We start from the raw sequence: 21,689 nt of genomic DNA on the forward strand, positions 1-21,689 counted from the left end.
TTAATTAGAGATGCATCTCCCAATTTAGCATCAGCCCATTTGCTCTCGAATGGAATGAATAGCCGTGTAGGGTTACTTTGCCCTCAGGGGAAGTGGCCATTTGTAACCTCTTTCCTGGACGAACTAAAGGAGTTTATTACCATTAAGCCAGCCAAACAAATTTAGCCCCTCACTTTTCTATTCAGCGACCGATCCTGCATCGTGTCTGGGTACTCGGGTAGATGTCATTAGTGGAGCGTATTGAGCTTCACACAAAACCTACTGTTTAAATTTAGACCCTGTTTTTATCTCCTCTGTCTAATTAGGTGCAGTGGTGACTAATTGTTAATGGTGTAGATGTTATTGCTCTGGGTTTCTTTGTTCTAAATGGAACAGGCTGCTTTTGTGAGACATAATTAGGGTTTATAGCTCAAACTCAAACCGGGCCACCCCCCCCCAAACCCCTTTTATTTTTTTTAAGCCTGCGACTCCAAAAAAAAAAAAATAATAATTAGCACTGCTCTGGAATTTACTTCTCAAATCACCAAGTGACTTTCTCTTCCCTATTAGTTACAATTACAAACCTTTTGTAACTCCGCACTTATCTGAGATAAATGAATTAATATCAGAGATATGAAAGTTGATCAGATTGGTACTCGTGCTCTGATTAAGTTAGAACTATTTCTTGCTTTTTCTCTGTTTTACTGCTTTTATTTTTTTGTCTATTTTAATGCGTTTATTTGTGGAAAAAAAAAAAAGAGAAAAAAATCTTGGGCCATTTAACATGTTTGAATTATCCATCTGCCAGGGGCTTAGTTTCTTCTGTTTATTTCACATTGTTCTTTTTCCAGCATATGAACACCCCCACCACAACAGATCAGTGTCTTTGCTATGGGTTTTTGGTTTTTTTTTTTTTTTGGTTTTGGGTTTAGTGAGGAAAATCTCACCAGTCAACTGGAAACATGCCTTTGCACCGTTTCACTACAATAGTTTATCAGCTTGCACGATTGTGATAAACTCATTAGGGTTTGAATACGGCTTATCACTTCAGCCGGGGCATCAGTTAAGTACATAATTATTTCATCAGCACGTAATTATTTCTTAATCAGTAAAATACAGCATTGGCCAAAGACAAATGCAATACTTTACTCTGTCTCTTATGGACATTTCCTAAAATTTGATGTTTGATTTAAAATGTGTTTATGAAATTATACTGACTGCTTAAACCAATAACTGGTTTTAAGCTGTGTTGTATTGTACAGAAAAAAAAGAGGACTGCAACCAGGCTACAGAGATTGAGGATATGGTTTACATGGTTTGGAGTGGAAGATCTTCAGTGGCCTGCTATAGAGATCTGACCTCAAAATTTTGAAACACATTTAGGATGAATTGAACCGTTGACTGCACCATAGGCCCCCTCACCCTACAGCAGTACCTGACTTTACTTAAGCTCTTGTGGCTAAATTACCACAAATCTTACCAAACTCTAGTGAAACATCTTCCCAGAAAAGTGGAGGTTACTATAACAGCAAATTGGGAGGAAGTGAGTGTTGAATGAGATGTTCAAAAAGAACATACAGATCTTATTGTCAGGTGTCCACAAACTTTTGTCCATATAATGTATTAAGTTAGGAAAGGTTACAGATGGGTGCATTCTAACTACGTCAGTTTCAATACTAATGTGTCAAATATGCAAGCACAAAAACATGTTATTTGTTGCCATCAAGTAATGAATAATAGCTTTTAAAAATATCTGTCATCTCTAATCATTCATGTTAGTTGTTTATCTGAACGTATCTAAAAATATCTGTCGTCTCTAATCATTCATGTTAGTTGCTTATCGGAACCTATCTAAACCTGAATCTTTGTTTTAGTAAAATTTTGCCTCATTAAAATGATTAGTTTGCGTTAACCCTACAGCGGGATGTTCAACTGTCAATCTTTTATCCCGTGAATTTTCTTCTTGGTCACACACAAACATGGCATCACACCATCACACGCGGCAGCATGAAACCGCCTCTAATACTTCTCTCGCGCATTTCTTTTGATTTACAGTACTCCAAAGGATGTATCTGATGCACACCAAAATGGACTTTGATGTCTTAATACACAGCTCATAATGCACATCTATCAATTTTTTTTTTGTTTTTGTAGAAACATAGATTTCACATAGAGTGCACTTTAGCAAAGTAGGAAAACACATGGTTATATGATTTTATGGTTATATGGTTAATAAAAGGATATATAGATAATCATATAGAAGTTGAGTTGCCCTACAAAAATATGTAAATAAATAAATAAATAAATAATGTATAGAGTATCGCAGCCTGGTTTGAAGAAGGCATTGCATGTTATTTGGCAGAGTCAGAACAGATATGTCAAGAAAATTGGACAAAGATTGCCCAAGCAATCTGGTGGCGTTAGAATAGAAATCTCAGAGGCATGCAAGGGTTGGTGTGTTATGGAGTATTACAACCGAGTCGACAATACAGAGGAGTTTTGTGCAAGTGACTGTATTTCTATCACACACACACACACACACACACACACACACACACATATATATATATATACACACACACACAGTGCAATCTCGATACTCGTGGGGGTTACGTTCTATGACCCCTCGCAATTAACAAAAAATCTCGAGGTTTTGACTCTTTCCTTTTGATGGTTCCTTTTTTAATGGGAATTTTACTTGTCACAAATGTTTTATTTACTACTTGAAATGTGTAATACAATAATAAAATATTTTTTCAAACATTTTTATGGAATTTATTAGTACAAACTATTTTGAAATAACTGTTAACCCTTTTAAAATGTTACTCCGAACTTTCAAGCCATCTGCGGCTTCTTACGGACCATCAGATTTTTCGCGATTTACACTTAGTCCGGTTCCAAATGAAAAGTCGCAAACTATCGAGGTCGCAAGCGTCAAGGTCGTGAGCATTAAGGTTCCACTGTAATTTGATATATATATATATATATATATATATATATATATTAAATTTTTATTTTTTTAAGAAAAACATATGAAATGTATACGTATGTGACATGCACTTAGATTTTTTTTTTTTTTTTTTTTTTTTTACTTTTGGTAGTGATATTTTGTTTTAAGGTTTCCTCCACTTTAGGATAAATGGATAATAATCTTAGAATGTAGAATTTATACAATGATGCAAATGACTTTTTTGAAAGAATGATTATGAAAAAACACTGCCTTTTTTACCCTTGCCATCAGGTAACATTGACATTTAATGCCCTTGAATTCTCTGAACATGCGTATTTGACTTCTTTAAATGCATTACCATGATGCTTACATGTCATTAATCACATCCTAATACTGCCACCCACCCACACCCTCCCAACCTTCAGAGCAAGGCACTTCGTCATCATTTTTCACTTGTTAGTCCTCTTGATTGGCATAATTCATTTACTTATTGATAGACTTCCTTGCCTTGAGGGTTTTAAAGCAAACATTTCGCCTGGTTTAATTAAGTAATTGTGGGGATGATTGTTTATATTTGGCGAGTAGTTTGCGTGAAACTAATGGCTTTTTGCTCTCATTAACTGATCGTAACCTATTTAAATAAGCGAGTTTTTAATTAAATGTAACACGGGAAACTGGTTTCTCTCAGGGGCAGTTTACATTACAAGCAAATCGCTGGATGAGTAATAGACCGTCACTTCGGATCTGCGCAAGATATTCGTCAGCAGGGTAGGGGTTAACTTTAGATTTTACTCCGTGTTGGACAGAGGGATTTTCATTATATAGTAAATAAAATTCCAGAATCTGTTTTGCTTTCTGAATATAAAAAAATATCTTTCTATATGTATTTTAAGCCAAAGTGATTATGGAGAGATTTTTCAGGGTTTTTTTTTTGTTTTGTTTTGTTTTGTTGTTGTTTGGAAAACACTAGAAAACTGCTGACGTAATCTAAAAATCCTGGCTTCAACTGCAGTTTTTTTTTTTTCTTTAATCCCACTTTGCATGGCTTTATATTTGTTTTTTAGCTTAAAATAAACTGATAATGTACAATAAATCACAGCAGCCCTGACCAGGCAGTTACTAAAGATGAATAAATAAATGCTAAATGTTTTAGCAGTAACTCATGTTGCAAGCTAATGAATGCGATCTTTCTAAGTCTCATGAGGTTCGGATCTTACTGCTCGCTTGCACAAAAGTAAAAACCTCCCACTAGTGTGAATTTAAGGTGGCATCCTGTGAGATCTTGTTCCCAGTGTACACATTTAAGTCAAACCAAGCGTTCAATACTCCACCTTCTGTTTGTCCAAGTGGAATAATGTATTCGTGTGTATTATGGCAGGAACTCTACTACACAATGGTTGAAACGGATTGAGTATCTCATATAGACCGCAGTATGCTTTAGAAGCCGCTGTCTATGAAGCTCTTTGCTGCTAGCAATTTATCCAATAACAGATATGAAGTAAGTATTAACAGAGATGAAGTAAGTATTTCAACTACATGCTTGAAAGTCCTTGAGCACCAGTGTAAGGACTCATGCTGTGATCTTTGTCAAGTCTGATTATAGGATAGAGTTTTAAGTGTAGAGGCAAAACATTAAGTAGAAGAGAGAAAATGTATGGAGGAAATATTTACTTGCAAGTCATGGTTTTAGTGAAACCAGAACGATTGGAAGTCTGTTACCAATGCCAAAACATTCAGCTAGATGGGCTTAGAAATGACATGAGCATTGTGCAGATGATCTACTGAATTTCTCTTAAAAACATCATGTTTTTCCCCATCTATTCAAAATCTTGAAAGATGTAAAAAAAAAAAAAATGCTGTATCTGATATTTGGCTTCCCATTTTTTTGTGTGACAGCATATAATTGTTAGGCTTCCGAAGAAACGTTTGCCCGAGACCTTACAAAAAATCCTGCAATTTTACTTTGTAATTTTGATTGTTGCTTTGGGCCATTGCATCAAAGCATTTACTAGAGAAAGCTGGTTAGTACTGATCACGGTCTATACCTTAGGTAATCGAAAGACCCCCCCCCCCTGTATTTGAATACCATTTTTTTTGCTACGCTGGTATTTGATTCACGATGATCCGGCTATGACACAGCTCAGGGAAATGATTCAGCCGAAGTGGGACGCTGAGTGGGAGCAACGTGTTAAAGCTCAGCGTGATCATTAAGCTGGTTTCGCTAATGCTATTCAATAAGTCACAACATTAGCATGGAATACATGTGCTGCCAAAGACAGCTGATTCATTTCGATTTAGTGTCATAATTACCCAGCTGAATGTCAGCTGCTGAGGAATGGCGACTGATGAGTAGGCAGGACTCCCATACTCCAACCTGAATTTCAGTAATATTTATTAAGGGCAGAGGATTTTGCTTTGGACTAGATAATGGAGGAGCTGAGGGGAAGACATGACTGCTCAATGGAAACGGAACCTTCAAGACGTTTCGTTACTAAGTTGCCAATAAGTGAATTATTAAAAGGTTGGAAAATTTGGAGGAAAAAAAAGAAAATCTTCCTTTGTAGTGCACTAGGATTAGAGAAGTTTGCCAGGAAAGGCATCTGCTTTGGACCTGATATTTTGCATAAGGACTGAGATTCTGTGGATGCAAAAAAAAAAAAAACAAATAAATAAAATATAGGCTGTATAAAAAGTTTGTACAAAGTGAATTTTTTATTGGAAAAGAAAGATTAATAGAGAGTGATTTTTAATTCTAAAAAGGCCACCCCCATTTCATGTTTAAATTTGAATACAGTTATACTGTATAGACAATAGTTTGTGGATAATTTTTTAATGATACGGTTTATATGTGCTTTCGAACGTCTCAACATCAAAAGGGTGTTAGTAAAGTCAGGTACTGGTGTAGGGTGAGGAGACCTGGGGTGCAGTCAGCATTCCAATTAATCCCAAAGTTGTTTACTAGTATTGAGGTCAGAGCTCTATAGCAGGCCCCTCAAGATCTTCCACTACAACCCATGTACACCATAACTTTATGGAGCTGGCTTTGTGCACAGCAGCACTGTCATGCTGGAGCTAAATCGAGTGTATTTTAAGTGAAGGGGAAAATGTTATGCTACCACATCCAAAGACACTATATACTATTGTTTACCTCTAGCTTTGCAGTAGCATTTTGGAGAAGAACCAGAGACAACTAAAAAACTCTCGTGTCCCAAAACTTTTCCATAGATTGTACTTCTACTGTAGCAGTTTGTTTTCCTCAACCTAAACACACACACACACACACACACACACACACACACACACACACACACACACACATACACACACCCCTCATTTCTCGTCACTGTGTGGAAGTGCTATATACATTAGTCAGCAAAACTTAACCACATGACACATGGTGAGTTAAGATCAGAATTCAATTCTACTGGCCCAGTTGTTACTGTACCTCGTCATTTTCCGTCAATGCAGTTTATAAAAATTTGGGAGATGTTTTAAAGTGTGGATCTCCTCTCAGTAGTTACATCAAGCCCAAATCGCTACTTTGATTTGATGCACAAAATGGCACTGAACCATGTGTCCCATAAATAAACGATCGCAAACGGTTGGGTTTGGCAGTTCTGCTTACCGTATTACTCTTCTCTTAATAATATCATGAGCAGAACTACATTTTACTGGTAGGCTTGCGCTCTTCCAGTGTGGGGTTTAACACTTTGGTTATGAGATTCTTTTTCCAATGAAGTTGTTTTAAAGTTTTCCTTTAGAAGACTTACAGTAAGTATTGGATATTACAGTAACTCTTTAAAACTTGCTCAGTACCCAGGCTGAACTGTTGGTGCAATATCTATACATAACTGCTTTTTTTTTTTTTGCATGTGTGTGCATGTTCATGCTGTATTGAGTGTGTGCCACTGGCATACTTAGTCTAAATTGTTATCTGTAATAAAAAAAAAAAAAAAGGTTTTCTGATCCAATTGTAAGCGCTAAAAGCTTAACAGCATGACCAATTACGTTCCTGTTATTTGTAATAACAGCGCGGCATCGTTTTGTGAATTCATGTTTTGAACCCAACCAATTCTGACCTTTGTTTTTATACTAGGTTGTATAGCATTAGCTGAATTCTGTGTCCTTTTTTTGGTTGTCAGTGGTCTAAATATGTCCGATCTGATTAGACACTGATTTAACCTGACTTCAAGCTCTCAGGAAATTGCTTTGTTGCCTCTTTAAAAAGGTTTCGTTATGCAAAAAAAAAAAAAGCAAGTCAAATCTATCAAGTATTACCTATTATGCGATTATTCATTCATTCATTCATTTTCTCCCGCTTATCCGTAATTCGGGTCGAGGGGGCAGCAGTCTAAGCAGACCCCCGCCTTCGACTGCTGCCCAATCCTCACAGCACCGTCCCTTACGGTCCCTCCTGCAGGTGGTGAGCCCACGTGAAGATTATGCAATTATAATAAACCAAATATACTTTAAATATATATTAGTTCTCATTCCACAGTTGAATATTCATGGCCTGTTGGCAGATCATTTTGTTCATTCAAGTTATTTATTTCAAGAAAGGAGCACCTCTATTCGCCAGTCAAACTCAGTAAGCTTGAAATTAGTAATAATGTCCAGAAACAGGCTCATTAACCTTAGACCTGGGTTAGAATAATCCTATAATAGGAAAGACTAGATTCATTTGACTACATCCAGATATTTTCACTTGCTAAGTTGACTTTTTTTTTTTTGCAGCGTAGTCTACGTTAGCATGAAACTACCTCAAGGGTCCAAAGAATACATAGTATCTCAGTCTCAGCCTGTACTACTTCACAGTTCTTGGTGTACTTCCCATTATTCTGGTATCTGTTAAGTTAATTTGGTGTCTAGCTTGAGTGTTTTGTCTAGATAGTGTCTAAGAGCTCTCAGTCTGTCAGGAGAATGCTGGAAGCAAAGAGAGTTGTGGTCACTCTTGGCCATTCTCCTGCCCTTGCTTTCTTGCCAAGCCATTGAGGTGGAAGGTTTAATATGGATGCTGTAAATGGTCTCACTGGTTTCTCCAATATCAGAAGGTACCTTTTCATCTTAGATTATGATGAAAGTCATTTCTTTTTTTTTTCCGTTTCTTTTCTGGACCTCGAAAGGATTTGAGAAGGGTGGGGGTTAGTGGTCACGGAACCCACATTCCCATGCGCTGCACGTCCTGCTTCAGCGGCATGATGCCTTAGCCTGATCTCTGTTGCTATGGTAACAGTGTCGGGGTCAGGCTTTGGGCCCTCATTATGAAGTTTGAAGTGTGCTTGCGGCTTCCCAGAGCGACAATGGAACACCTAATAGGGGAGAGCACAGGAGCCCTCGTGGACAAATCTCTCCAACTCCCCTTTCATCACTTTATCACTAGTCCCTTAAATTTTTCCCCAACACTCTCTGAGATACAGCAGTGCTGGGGCAAATCCTGTCCTCAACTTGCACAAAGTATACGATCACAGGATTTCTTCAATGCCTAAGCCGGCTTGTCCATCCAATGTAGACCTTGCTTAGGGAAGAGCCAGTCCAAATGTGAGCCTTTACTGCAGTTAAAGTTCCTTCACTTTAGTTAAAGTAACTGCTGTACATAGGTGACTGTTTTGGATTTGCCTTAACCATATAAAAATTTTCATCATTTGTTTAATCAGACACTTTAATTCTGGTGCATGAGACACAAGGTGAACAGCACTAGGCACTCATTTATAATGTTTAATGGTGTAGATGAGACCGTAATATACTTCTTATTAAACTGTGAATTGCTCTCGGTGTGCGCTGCAATTTTTTTCTTTGTGCAAGTCTTGTCTTCCTCAAAGTGGCGGAGCTGTGAGGTGCCCAGGCTGAAAGAGATTAACATTTAATAGGAGTTTCAGGCTCATTTTAAGCTGATATCTCTTGTCTTCCGTCCGGCTCATGAGGGGATTGCATTAATCAGGAGCTGCGGCAGAAGAGGTGATGGAAAATCTTCAGATTTGGATGCAGAAATGGGAAATGTGCACCCTCGTTCTTTTTTCATTTTCTCTTTCTTTTCTGCGTTTATCCGCGCTTAATTAGGAGTCATGTAATTGCCATTTCCAGAGAGATTCGGTGGCAGACTTCATGTTTTGCAGAGCTACTCTGATATTCTTTGAGGGTGACACCAACATTTATTGAGGAAGAAGGGAACAGATGGTGACAGATTGATAATTTTCCTTTCAGTTCTCCCATTTCTGTGTGAATATGGCAGTGTTTAGCAAATCATTGTTTCATGAACAAGGCATGTGTCTGGTGCAGCAGAAATAAATGGGTTTTCTTCTTGTGAGCTTGCAGTAGTAGACCTTGACTCAGCACTCTGGGCCAGTGAGAGGGTGCTCATAAGAAGCCTAGGGGAATGCATACAGCGAGTGCGTTTGACATCGCCTTTCAAGTCCGATGGAACACTGCATAAATTACGTTGTTTAAGATTTTTCAGCAGTTCAACTCGAGGCGAGTTCACAGAGCAGGAGTTCCCATTTTCTTGACTGGAAATATACCTGCTATGTGAACCCAGAGAAAGAATCCTTAGATTATGAGGTTTTTTTTGGCTCTCTGGAGAGCCAAAAAAAAGGCATTACATTTCTTTGAGAAGGCATTCAAAAAACAAGCTGCCTTTTTATTGCATGGTTGTTTGTTGTATGGGTGCATGTAGATAATTTTGTCGATTTACTCGTATTTGCTCATCCGTACTGTTGCACAGCTTGTGAGCCCACATCTGTTCTGTCCAAAATCGAAAAGTTGGTGGTCACTGGACCATTTATAGGACCGTTGCTGGAACATATTCAGCAGCGATACTGACAAGATAGTGGGAAGGCAGTAGGTGTAACACTCGTATGAGTGTGTAAGACATCGCAGTGTTGCTGGCTTAAGAATCATCCGAACCTAAAAATACCCAGCCACTAGTAGTCCTGTAAAAACTGACACTTCTGAATGTGCAGAAGACAAGTAACATGTAAAAAGTACAGCTAGAGTCCCAAACTATGCACTTACAAGAAGAAGCAACAAGGTAGGTGTGTCAAAGTGGCTTGTATGAATACATTAGTGCTTGTACTGCATGCCACTACCGATCCACCACACAAATAATACCTGGTCACTCATGGTTCTTTCAGGTAATCAAACTAAAGGACTTGCAGCAGCAACTATATACCTGCATACCACAACTTTTTTGGTACATACGCCTGATAAAAGTGAACAATAATTATATTTAATGCACCTGATTATCCACCTGATCATTGCATATATGGATATCTAGCGGTATCCAATGTGTAGAGTAGCCACAATTTGCCGCCCTTTCCCATGTGCTTGTTCAATGTTCTGTTCAAGATTCACTTTCCCTATTATAATAAGTTTTGATCTTCGGGGAAGACTTTATTAGATTTTAAAACATGGCTGTAGGCATTTTCTTATTCATTCACAAGAGCTTTACTGAGGTCTATGATGTTGGATGAGGAGGCCTGGGGTGACATTCCAGTTTAATCCCAAAGGTGTTCAGTGAGGTTCAAGTCAGGTCTCTGAGCAGGCCGCTTGGGTTCTTCTACTCAAACCTTGGAAAGATGATTTTACGGACCTTTATGCACAGGGGCATGAATGGGTTTGGGGCATGTAGGTTTAGCACAGGGAAATTGTAATACATACAAATACGTTAAATTCATGTACTTCCACTCTACTTTATGCCAACAGTTCGGAAAAGAACATTATACGGGTGTTCTGGTCAGCTTTCCACAAATGTGTGGCCATGTAGTGTATGTGAAGGAGGTTACATTTAAGAAATATTGTTGCTTTGTGTCTGTTCAAAGCTTGCTTTTGGTCATGGTGTCCTGCTTGACTGCTCCGCTAGGCCAAGGGGGAGCTGTATCTTGGCATGTAGAGAGACACACTGACAGCCTCAGGCCTTTTTAGTCCCTCCACACACCCTTCATCTAAAACTCACACACATAAGGCCAGTAGTAGGGGTGTGAAATATTAATAAGTCTATAATTATACTTTATAAGAGTCGGAACAAAAATGAGCACGTGTAACAGTGATGCCATAGAAGCAATATTGTTCTGTAATCTGTTCCTTTTATTCGCACACACTAGTGTTTTTGTCACTCTGATATTCGCCTGTACATAGCTTTAATCGGCCCTTTACTGAAAATTCAACGGGCTTACTTGCATATTCTTTTAAGAATTGGTTCCCAGATGGCTTTCCGTTCAATGTTTACGCTCACGACATGAAGCTACACAGTGTTCAACGTACCAAATGGCGCTCAGGCAAAGATTTAGTCTGAGTGAAAGAGCGAATTATTAGAAACACACATTTGAACAAAAATATGCTACGTAGGTAGACTACCCAACATGCATTGCTTGTTTGGTTCACGTCCTTTATTCCACTGCAGGAAAAATTTGCTGGGACTAGACCTAGACCACCTCTCTCTGAAGCTATCAGTTAATTTGGCTCATAGTCTGGGCCATCAGGGTTCTATTCAAACTAACCCTCTTGTATGTAAAAGCAGCATAAAAAATTCACATTAATATTAATATAGTTGAAATATTAAAACCTAACAGAGGAGATTATTCCCTATCTCTCTTTTTCTGTCTTACATTCACTCCTAACTCTGTCTCCCCCTCCTAACTCTCTCTCTCTCTCTCTCTCTCTCTCTCTCTCTCTCTCTCTCTCTCTCTCTCTCTCTCTCTCTCTTTCTCTCTCTCTCTCTCAGTCTCTATCTCCCTCTCTCTCACTTGCTCTCAATTTGCCCCTCACTTTTCCTCTTCTTCTTTCCACCGCTTAACTCTGTTTCCACTTTCCATCTGTTTTGACACAATCAAGTGCATTTGCATAAAGATGCCTTGGGTTTATCTAGCAGTGTTGGATGGTTGCACAGCCTGACTGCGTGTTCGTGCGTGCACACTTTATCTGCCCTGATTACAGGGAAAGGGAAAAAAAAATAAAAACGCAAAAGAGTTGGAGTGAGTGGGCCGATGCAGTATGCTGCCATGGCAACTCTGCCCTCACCTGCTTCTCTGCCTGGTGGCGTATAGAGTAATGAGTGTTTAATATCTGTCGAGGATGGAATATGTCTGTCAGGCTGGCAGCGGACAGCTCATCTTTCCGGCTTCCGCTTTGTCTCACTTCCCATCCCTGCCACTCCGAATAGGTTGAGATAAGTCAAACTTCATCAAGAGTCGCTAGTATCCACCAATCACGCGTATATAAGCGGGAGCGCTCTGAGTCACTACGACACATGCTGTGATGCACATTTATTTACTCAGGTTAGCATGCTAATTCTAGCCCACAGGGACATTCATGACTCAACTCTACCAGTGAGGTTCATAAATAAACGTGTGCTGGCCTTCAGTGTCGACAGACAAATAGTGATATGCAAAAAGCGCTTAGTCATCTACCTATATCAGCAGGAGGCATGTATACTATTAAGCGAATGCTATTTCTGATTTGAGGTGTTACATGTTGTTTTTGTTTTCTTTCCTTTGTTTTATATATAACATTTATTGTGTATCGTTTTGTCATTTATAAACCACCAGAAGAAAATGTGAATGAACTTGTAATGGGAAGGAAGTACACAGACGCTATATAGAACACAAGACAATAGACAATAACGAACACACTAACAACTTAAGAACAAATTCATGCTACGAACGGTTATTCGAAACGTAACTCGTTTGTAAGGTGGGAAACGTCTGTATGTAATTTGAGAATTAACTTTTTATAAACAAATTCAGTTACAAAGTTGGAGGCACTTAACAGTATAGAACATCTTGGTATGCTTTTGTGTTCTTCACTGGAACAACAAAGCTTAAACCTTCTCCCTCATAACAATGCCGTTGCGTACTAAGTGAGCTTAATGGTGTGTTATGGTTGTAGTGGAAGAATACGACTCTTGCACAGAACCCTGACCTTTACCCTGAACACGAATGGGATGAACTTGAAGCCTGATTAAAAATCAGACGGGTTTAACCGACATCAGTGCCTGACCTCACTAATGTTCTTGTGGCTAAATGAACACAAATCCCCACATTCACTCTCCAGCATCTAATAGAAATCCTTATCTACAAGACTGGAGGGTGTTGGATGGGGATGAAATCTGGAAATGAGATGTTCAACCGGCAGTGGTATAATTAAAGCGATGGCAAACATTTGGCCATAAAGTATAATAAACTTACTCTAAATTACTCAGTAGTTCTGGTCAGCATTGTCCTTTGTGTGTATAAGTTTTGTGTATGAGGAACTCACTACACAACCAAAGGGGGAGAAATTGGGTTACTGTAGTGTCATTTATAGTGAGTCCAGATGACTTGTTTTGGGAGATTACAAACTGGACACAAAGGGATGAAAACCAGGAACTTGGTGTGTTAAAAAAAAAAAAGAAAAAAACGGAGAAAAGACAGAAATGCCTTTAGAAAAAAGTAAACAATGGAGTAATCATGTGATCATGCACCGTGAAACTGTGAAACTATAACAACCCTATTTCTGACCCTCTCTTACCACCGCTTAGTGCATTAGTGTGTCGGTGAGATTTGTGCGTCACATTCCGACCACTGTTTTCGGTGTTTTGTTTGGTCAAGCAGAAAATTTCTCGCAGTCTATTGCCCTGTAGATCATCTCAACGCACTGCAATCGCTGTGGACATTACAGCACCATGGTGACACTTACAGAGTCAATCCTGCCATGCGTTTTATATGCAGTGCACTAGACTCAGGGAAAGGAGAGAATTGGCAGTTACTGCTAAACTTCAATGGACTCTGCATAAAAAAATGGGTAAATGTATAAATTTTTTGCAATTTTTTATTTGTAAATATGCAGTGCATATCACTGCAACTATTCTTGTCGGATTTTTATATATAATAATAATTAACATAGCATTCTTTTTTTTTTTTTTTTTTACTTCTTTATCATGGTGCATAGATTACTCATATAAGCAACCACAAAGTCTGGAAGTTATTTAAGGATACAGCACTGAGATTTATTAGTGTAGAAGTCTTGGATGTTGGAGAATCTTTTTTTTTTTTTTTTTTTTTTTTTTTTTAGATATTCATATTATGATTCCATCAAGCCATCACATTTTGCAATAAACCTGGTGCAAATAAAATCCTGCAGCCACTCGGACCCTTTACAGAGAAGGTCAAATATCCCGTGCATGTGTAACAGCAGTGATAAGATTTTTTTTAAGTGTTCGTAGGAAACCACAGACTTCTTATAAAACAGCAATCTATTGTAGCCATTCGGTGGACCATCCAGCTAACATGCTCCACATTGCTACAGTTGCAAAGTGTATGGAAACCAAAGACTGGGTATCGACTGGGTTACGATGCCGTAACATTTTATCTATGCAGCTTTATGCTTATGCCTGGTACGTTTGGAGTCAGTATTCAATTTCAGTTTCATTTGTAAAAGCGATGTTAACCGTAGACATAATCACAAAGCAGCTTTACAAAAGAAAGGTTCAAAGCCCTAATGAAAATGTGGCAACTCGTATGTTCATTTGAATTTGCTCATTTTACTGCATTATTGCTTCTATAGTCACAACTCCACCCCTCTCCACAAGTAGAGCAAAAATCTATGGTTGATATGATGTTTTCTTTGAGGAGTTTCTAGTGTGGGTGCTTTGTAATAGTCAACACATGATGCAGTGTCAGAAATCGAAGCCAATTGCAGATCATTTATTGAAAACCAATGAACAAAATAAATACAAGCGTTAATTATTTGTGAAACATGAAACAGACAGAAAAACAAAAGCAGGTGACTTTCAGGAAATAGAGTCTAAAATCCTCAAGCTATTTTTATTATTTTTTTGCCTTAATAATAAATAAAGTGAGGATGGTGAGGGCATGACTTGTTTATAGCTGCTATAATTGATTCAATTTGTATCCGGGGCTCATATGAAGATCTGAAGATTATGCATCACATCTAGTAGAACATAAGCATGGTTTTGATTAGAAATCTGATGGACAATATTAGAACATCACATCCCTTGTTTTTGATCACTCAAACACATTTCTGACTTTCTGAATAAAAAATATACAGCTCTCAGTAAATGATTATAAAGCAATGAAGACTTCAGTGCAACACCAATATGCAAATGTTGCATCTTTAATTAACTCTATATCTTTTTAAGCTTTCTTGTGCCTGGCCTGATGATGCAACAGCTCAGCTAGCCATGAAATAGTGTATATGATCCATCCTTGTATGCTTTCAGTAGGTTTGGTGAAAATACCCTCATTTCGAACTTCATAGTCGCGAAGAAGGAGAACGTCGTCGGCTGAATATCAATGGCTTAGGCGGCGCGGTTGCTTTGCCACAGAGCTCTGCGGTGTTTGTTAGGTGAATGAGCTGAGAAGAGTAATCCGTAATGCGTAATTCACACCGGGTCATTTCGGATAGTACTTTTACAGCCTCCGGGTGTTCTGTTGCAGTCGGAGAGGCAGAGCAGCCGCAAAATGCGGCGAGGAGCGATGATCAATCGGTCGACGTCCTCCACAAAATCTATAAGTGACCGTATGCTCAACGATTTCCTGCCAGCTTTTTAATGTATCTATAGGACAGGTCGATTCCTCTGTGGGAAGAATTCTATATTTTTGCATGATGAACTACTTAATCATCCTTGTCGGCCACTTCTGCGAGAAAATCCATATCCATTTTCCTTTTGTCTTTTATTGGTCTGCACTTTTCAAGTCATCAGAAAGAAACGGCCGAGTTGAACAGATAAATGGGTGGACTTTGGTTTAGCATACTTTGATACTAATTAAAGCTTTTGGAGACTAATTTACTAAATTATTACTCCTCCTGTGCCTGGCGATACGTGGGGGTTTATCCGAAAGAGACCACACTGCCTCCAAATGGATGCTTGATGCAGGTTTTTGTTTTTATTACTATTGTTCTGTATTGTTTCACAGTTGTTTCATATTTGTCTGATTTCTGTGGTAGTTACTACTCTCTCTTTTTTATTCATTCATTCATGTAGATATTTGCTTTTGTTACATCATCTTTTATTTCTTAGTACATTCAGTAGCTCGCTCCAACATAAGGTGTCTCTCCAGTGTGCTTCAGTATCTTTATATTGTTATCATTCTTATTATTTCTGCTTTCCTCTCTGTGTGGCTCGAAGTGTACCTTTATTTCTGTCACTGTAGGCACAGCGCTGCTGCGTGTTTGTACAGTTTGGCGCAAACACCACAGCGGCTTTAAAATGAATTCGGACCCGGTGGCCAAAGTCAGCGCCGTTTCGATACCACTTTTGCCTGTTTTGTGTGTGATGAACAGAGTATCTGGTCATTCTGAATCACAGTGTCCACAATAGAAAATGATTAACAATATAGTGAGGCCATGCACACGGTGGTGTGGAGAGATGACCAGAAATCCCACATATAAAATTTTTTTATATAATTTTGAATTCACTCATTGATGCTCTAGTAGCCCACCTTTATACACTGTAAAACTTTATTGAAAGTGCTGCTCATGTTTGTAATTCAAACTTCATGCACAAGGCTGGACAGTGTTGTTTTATTCATCGATCATCCATCCGTTATCCCGAAGCAGGTTTTGGCAGGATCTGGCTCGCTTGTAATTTCTGTCACTTTGCATGTTAACAGGGTCAGCAAATGAACAGCGATGTCCGGTGTGTGCAGCGTACAGAGCTTCTCATTAACACCACAGGAGGAGGGATCAATTAGCAAGGCTTGAGTGCTGATTTAATTGAATGATCTGAAGATGTGCTTATTGATTTTTTTTTTTTTTTTGCTTGCTGGGCCTTAGTCAATTTGTTTTTGCTGAACCATGTAAACTCCATAACTGACGAAATGTGGTTTCTGTACCTAGTATGAAAACCATGTAAGCTCTCTGACTACTTTGGATAATGAGTGGATGGAGAAACATTCACATGAAGCATTCATACATAGATGCAGGAGTAGAAGCAAAACCAGACTATAGGCAGATTGATGCAATTAAATTTGAAGTATTTGGCATTTAGTCAAGCGTAGAAGGTCAGAAGCATAGAAGGTTTTTAGTGTGATTATCTATTTTCTCTGTATTTCATCATCAGCTCTTTATGGCTTAGTTCTGTGAGAAAACACATCAAAAAGGCCAAGAGTCATGGAGTGAGAAAAATATTGACCAGAAAGCAAAGAGAACAATTACAAAAGCTGAAAAAAGAAAAAAATTATTATTATTATTTTTTTTTTACAGTGCATTGCAAAAGTATTTATACACCCTGAATATTTCCACATTTTGTTACGTTATAACCACAGACTTAAATGTATTTTATTAGGATTAAATGTGGTAGACCAACCCAAAGTATCACATAATTGTGGAGTGGAAGGAAAATGATACATGGTGGTAAAGATTTTTTTTACAAATAAAAATTAGAAAAGTGTGGCATGCATATGTATTTAGCCTTCTTTACTCTGACACCCCTAAATAAAATCCAGTGCAATCACTAATTAGTAATTAAAGTCTACCTGTGTGTACTTAAATCAGTGTATAATTACAGCTGTTCTGTAAAGAGCATTGATCAAAGAAGCAGCCAGAAGGCCAATGGTAACTCTGGAGGAGGTGCAGAGATCCATAGCTCAGGTGGGAGAGTCTGTTCACAGGACAACTATTAGTCATTCACTCCACCAATCTGGCTATTACGGAAGAGTGGCAAGTAGAAAGCCATTGTTGACAAAAAAAGAATAAGAAGTCCGGTTTGCAGTTTGTCACAAGCCATCTAATGGGACACGGCAAACATGTGAAAGAAGGTGCTGTGGTCAGATGAGACCAAATTTGAACGTTTTGGCCTACATGCAAAACACTATGTGTGGCTTTAACCTAATACTGCACATCAGCCTGAACACACCATCCCCATCGTGAAACATGGTGGTGGCAGCATCATGCTGTGGGGATGCTTTTCTTCAGCAGGGACAAGGAAGCTGGTCAGAGTTGATGGGAAGATAGATGGAGCTAAATACAGGGCAATCCTGGAAGAAAACTTATTAGAGGCTGCAAAAGACTTAATTTTTTATTGTAAAAAATCTTTAACACCATTTAAAAATGTTCCTTCCACTTCAAAATCATCTGATACTTTGTGTTGGTCTATCACATAAAATCCAAATAAAATACATATAAGTTTGTGGTTATAACCGGACAAAATGTGGAAATGCATTGTATATACTAAATGTATATTTATGTAATAACTGCCAGACACCAACATTGACAATGTTATTTTTGAGTGATCATATCAGAATTTTACATATACTTTTTTTTTTTTTTTACTTGATATTTAAAATCTCAAGAAATTATCATTAAATTTAAGTTTAAATAAATTCTTACTCCAATTAGTTTTTTCCCAGACAGTAATTAAGCCAGATCTCTCTTAATTGCAATTTAGCTGACATAGATAGATAGATAGATAGATAGATAGATAGATAGATAGATAGATAGATAGATAGATAGATAGATAGATAGATAGATAGATAGATAGATAGATAGATAGATAGATAGAGTGTGAACTGGCTTGAAGTTGTTCTGTACAGTGTGAACTGGATTTAAGCAGTGTTGTACAGTGTAAAATGTCTCAAAGCAGTGATGTACAGGGTGAACTAACTCGAAGCAGTGATGTACAGTGTGAATTGGATTGAAGCAGTGCTGTAGAGTGTGAACTAGCTTGAAGTAGTGCTGCACAGGGTGAACTTACCCGAAACAGTGCTGTACAGTGTGAACTGGCTTGAAACAGTGTTGTACAGTGTGAATTGTCTCAAAACAGTGCTGTACAGTGTGAACTGGCTTGAAGCAGTGTTGTACAGTGAACCTTATGATTGGTAAATTAATTGAAATTAATTCAGGACTGGTAGATGAAAGTAAAACTGTCAATTTTATTTATTTATTTATCTATTTATCTATCTATCTATCTATCTATCTATCTATCTATCTATCTATCTATCTATCTATCTATCTATCTATCTATCTATCTATCTATCTATCTATCTATCTATCTATCTATCTATCTATCTATCTATCTATCTATCTATCTATCTATCTATCTATCTATCTACGACAGCCACCAGTAGACATTTAAAATAAACCTCATCCTAGATGTTTTTGCATTGCTATGCTAATGCATTTGCTTCTTTGGCATGAGAAAAAAAGCTTACTTTTAACCTTTGCTTGCTCTTTATTTTATCCTGGCTGCCTGGAAATGTAGCTCTCACAGAAAACAACTTTAATAAGGGTGAGAAATATCTTTTTTTTTTTTCTTTATAAAAAGCCTGAATTGGGTCAAACCACAGGGAGTGGTGGCTCCAGCGGTTAAGCCGCTGGGTTGCTGATCGGAAGGTCTGAGGTTCGAGCCCCGGTATCGCCAAGCTGCCACTCTTGGGCCCTTGAGCAAGGCCCTTAACCCTCTATGCTCCGGGGGTCCCTTACGAGGGAAATATCAATGTCCGTGACGTCGGAGTGATGTGGGGCCGCCTTCCCGTGGGCTCACCACCTGCAGGAGGGACCGTAAGGGACGGTGCTGTGAGGATTGGGCAGCAGGCGGGGGCCTGCTTAGACTGCTGCCCCCGCGACCCGAATTACGGATAAGCGGGAGAAAATGAATGAATGAATGGGACAAACCAAAGTAATTTACATCTCCAGGTCCCTGGCTGTGACTCTGCACTGTTAATAATTGTGGGTTACTGATTCACTAGACTAAACCAGTGTCGATTTGATTGCTGTTGGTTGTGCCACTACTGTAAATAAAGAGGTGGTAAATTTATTTTACAAGATGAAAAACAGGGATGAAACAACATAAACTGTTTTCCCAGTGAACATAACTAGTTGTTGGCATTTTCCTTGTGCTGTGCAACCAGCTGCAAAGCTTGAAAGATCAGATGAAATATTTAGGCATAAAATATTGATTAAAAAAAAAAATGTTGTAGTTTGTTGCCAGTATCAAAGGCTTCCCCGGGCGAACACATGAGGGGAAAGCAGGCAGTGTGTGAGATTGTTTTATGGTTGGGGACACTGGATAATTTTGCCCACGAGTGGCCCGAGCATAAAGAGATGTCGATGTCGGGACTCTGCGCGGGGAATGAAGTTCAGCGCTCCCTCCTTTCATACTTTCTATTTTTTTCCCCCTTACCCCTTTCATCCCTGCCGCATGGTAATGCAGATCGCTTTGAAATTGAAATGATGAGGAAATATAATATGGTGGCAAATTAGACTGTTTGCCGTCCTGCTGATGCTCGAATCGTTTTGAACGCCCCTCTCTTCCTCCTCCACCCAGGCAGCCATGATAGAAGCACAGCAGCCACTGGATCTAAGCATCTTCATCAATCAAGGATGGTTTTAATCAACCCAGCCTAGATTTTACCTCTTACCTGGAGGCACTGATAAGCATACGGGTCCTACATCTGGGTCAGTGGCAAGTCCAGACCAGTGTTGAAGGCAGGACCTGAGTGTGATGCTTATTAAAATTTGACTTTCATGTTACATACAGACAAGATTACATAACGCCTCTAACGTCCTACTTCTAACTGTCAATTCAATCAATTCAGTTCTGCTAGGAAACAAGAAGTGACAGGGTGGTGTGATAGTCAGCTCCAGGATAATCAGCACCCTTGAAAAAGCCACCTTACATTTAATTGACCCAGATCAATAACAAACAAACAAATAAATAAATAAAGTTTATATATTCCTAATAGACAAATGTTTGTGGGCACCTGAACATAAGATTCATAAGTGCTATTTGAATTAGTCCCCATTTGTTGTTATAGTAACCTCCACTCTTCTAGGAAGATATTCCACTAGATTTTGGAGTGGGATTGTGGAGACTTTTGCTCATTCAGCCAAATGGGTTTTAGAAAGTCAAGTTCTGGTGTAGGGAGAGGAGGCCTGAGGTGCAGTCAGCTTTCTAAATCATCCCAAAGGTGTTGAATGTGGTTTTAAGGTCAAAGATCTAGAACAGGCCAATTTAGATCTTCCACTCTGATATAAACCTTCATGAACATATGTTCATGGAGTTGGCTTTGTGCACAGGAATATTGTCATGCTGGAAAAGGTTTGGGTCTCCTAGTTTAAGTGAAGTAAAATCTTGTGCTACTGTATCCAAAGATATTCTATACAATTGCATGCTTCCAAAATTGTGGTAACAGTTTATGAAAAAAAGCACATATTTATATTTATTTGGTCAAATTTGGTGTGGTTGGATTTTTCCCCACCCCTCCCGCAGTATCACACCACTTTGATTCATTTCCTGAACAACTGAAGTGTTTCCACTTTCCTTTTTTTTTTTTTATTGTGTTTAAATAAATAAAAAACAACTACATTATTAATGTTAATGAAACTCCACTGATGAAGCGGTAATTCGTGATTTCCTGTTCTGCTGAGGTGTAAATATGAAGTGGCACAAAAGTCAGATTCCTTTAGTCATTTATTCGCAATGGCAAGATTAAAGAAGTGCACTGAGATTTATCAAGCAGACTGCATAAGAACAGGCGATAATTAAGTTGAAAACAAGTAGAGCTGTAATGAACTTACAGAGAAAAAAAGAATGTTTTACTAAAAATAAATCTCAGCAGGTGGGAAGGCAAAGCCAAACTTGGACCAAAATTGGTTTGGAAATAGTGCCTTCCCTGTTGTGCGACATCAAAGATGCGTTTGTTTCTGACCACAATTTTGGAGCAAACTGGAAAAAAGGGGAGTACAGCCAACCAACCGGGCATCACACTGGTGTTATACCATGAAATTAGGCTCCCTGTAGCACAAAAAAATAGCCCCATCTCTCTCT

The 21,689-nt window shown here is 38.5% G+C and overlaps 1 protein-coding gene across 6 annotated transcripts in view; it reads left to right on the plus strand.

The window, feature by feature from the left end:
* Positions 1-21,689, plus strand: part of nlgn1 (neuroligin 1) — a 281,252-nt gene that overhangs the window by 107,942 nt on the left and 151,621 nt on the right. The window lies entirely within an intron of this gene.

This window comes from Silurus aristotelis (genome assembly GCF_946808225.1).
Source record: "Silurus aristotelis genome assembly, chromosome: 13".
Taxonomy (NCBI): Eukaryota; Metazoa; Chordata; class Actinopteri; order Siluriformes; family Siluridae; genus Silurus; species Silurus aristotelis.